The 2,500-nt window shown below is 31.5% G+C and overlaps 1 protein-coding gene across 1 annotated transcript in view; it reads right to left on the bottom strand.

Moving 5' to 3' along the window:
- LOC125033528 overlaps window positions 1–2,500 on the bottom strand; it is a 47,476-nt gene that overhangs the window by 44,882 nt on the left and 94 nt on the right. The window contains exon 1 of the mRNA XM_047625104.1: window positions 2,337–2,500. This exon is cut by the window's right edge and continues 94 nt beyond it. The gene's annotated coding sequence lies outside the window, so the exon portion shown is untranslated. The remainder of the gene's footprint in view (window positions 1–2,336) is intronic.

Below are 2,500 nucleotides of genomic sequence, written 5' to 3' on the forward strand. Positions count from 1 at the left end.
CAACCAAAAAATAAAAATAAAACCAATATTTACTCAACACATCTATCTTACCTATCTATGTATCTATCTAGAAATATATCTGTCTCTAAATATCTATCTCTATCTATCTACACACTACATATCCACAACGCACATGCTTTCATACATACCTATACATGCGCATATACGTCTGTTCGAGAATGTATAATAATATATGCATGTATTTACGTGAATAGTGTATAAGTACGTTTCTATTTAGCCTCCCTATATCCGTTAGGAAAATCTCATAAATAAACAAATGATCATAAAAATCGCTGTAAACTGGATGTTCAAATATACACTTTTTTGTTGTTTTACCAACGTACTGATTAATAGCGCAAAGTTTCTCAACCATAAGCTTTTCTGTTTCCTGTGTATTTACTTTACGTTTCGGGTGACTGTTAGTTTGTTGAATGAATAAATAGGATAATGCATTTACTATCATATTAGTAAATTGTCATTATCATTATCATTTTCCTTATTATTATCAATATTATCACCATTGTCATTTTCATTATTATTATCAATATTATCATCATCATTTTCATTATTGTTACCAATATTAGTGTTATTACCACGAATAATTATGATATTGCTATTATTACTATTGTGACAGTAATAATAGCAGTATCAGAATTATTCGTGGTGATAACCTTTATTTTGGTAATAATAATGAAAATGATCATGTTAATAAGAATAATAACTATAAAACTAATTATTATACTGATAGTAACAGTAATAACAATAATACTGATAATAATAATAATAATAATAATAATAATAATAATAATAATAATAATAATAATAATAATAATAATAATAATAACACGACAATAATGTCATTCATAATATTCATAAAATAATGTTTACAGAAATAATGATAAACAGATATTTAATTATACCTACATAAATCACTATCATTGTTGTGATTAGCCTTACTCTCTTCATTAACATTAGTATCAACACTAAAGGTCGTTAAGTGTATAATCATTAATATGTATATAGTCTTTATTTCACTCGTCATTTCGATTATCATTCTCATTATCATCATTAAAAATAGTCACACTTAGATTATTCTCATTTATCACCAAAGTATGAAATATTCATAATTCTGTCTTTAGATACTAGAGAAAAAAAAAAATAAATTAATGTGTATCTCAGACGCGAAAAAGTTGTAATATCAATTTGCCTTATCAACAAAAATGCTATTATAAGTCTCTCTCTATATTACATTACTGAGCGACTGCCTGAGGGAGCAGCTTCTATCGTTAGAATAAAATCTGTCGCAATTATTTTCAGAAAAGTATAGTAGGGAAGTACGGCTTTTCAATATAGTGATGTTCATTATATTTTGGTCCTTATTTCTGTATGTATGCCACAAAATCTGTAATACTTTACGAAATGAATTTTTTTTTTTTTAGGATAGACGAAGGTTATGCATAGGGCTTATTTATTTTATTTACATAGATAACTACGTTTTAAATTAATATTTATATCCTTTTACAGACGATAGATAGAAATATAACCAATCCTTGCACTTAGCTTGTGCACCACATAAAGTCATTCACTGACGTGTCAAATAATTTACAATTCATTTTCAAAAAACAAAAAGTCCCATTCCACGTCTTTCAATCTTCTTACTAAACAACTGAATTCAATTATTGAAACTAATGTCCAGATCATCAGTTTGTTTTTCTTTTAAGTACATCTATGATTTATATTCTGAACGTAACAACAGCCGCGTTTTTAATAATACATCAAATAACAGCCCAATAAAAAAAAATAAAAAAATAAAAAATCTGAAGGCTTATCCTCTCCATAATTCAACAACTACTACCCCAGCTTCAATAAAATAACGTTCAAGAGGTTAAAATATTATGGAAGTGTAAAGAACGAATTCTCGATCATGTCTCCGAGGGCGTCCCACTAGACATGTATTATTCATGTCTCTACCTTTGACAAAATTTGTAAGGGAAAGGGGAGGGAGGAGGTTGATGAAATAAGAACTGTAGGTTTTAAAAGCTGGTTGAGGAAAATAACTTTTTCCTCCCACTATGAATGGCTCTACTATCCAGCGAAATTACGAAACTAAGCTAAGAAAGAAGGAAAAGGAAAGAAAAGGAAAAAAAGATTTTTCATAACCCATCCTCTCTTTCACAGCTCATTACACCCATCCCTTTAGTCCTTTCACGCGCCACAAATTTTGATTCTCGAAGTTGTTTTCGTTCCTCCTCCTCGCGGGTCGGATCACCATTCACCAGGAAGTCAGACAACAAGCCAGAAGAACTCAATGTACCAATTCAATTCGCTACACTTACCTTGTACGGAGTTGGGGGAGTGTGGTTGGGTCTCAAAGAGAGAGAGAGGAAGGTGCTGTTAGCGCGAGAGTCGACGGTGGTTGCAAGAGCGGGGTCGAGGTGCTCCTGACGGGTCGGCTGCCGGTGGGCGATTGGCTGCGGAGAGCGCGGGACGGTCCTGGTGC

The sequence above is a fragment of the Penaeus chinensis genome, chromosome 16 (genome assembly GCF_019202785.1).
Source record: "Penaeus chinensis breed Huanghai No. 1 chromosome 16, ASM1920278v2, whole genome shotgun sequence".
Taxonomy (NCBI): Eukaryota; Metazoa; Arthropoda; class Malacostraca; order Decapoda; family Penaeidae; genus Penaeus; species Penaeus chinensis.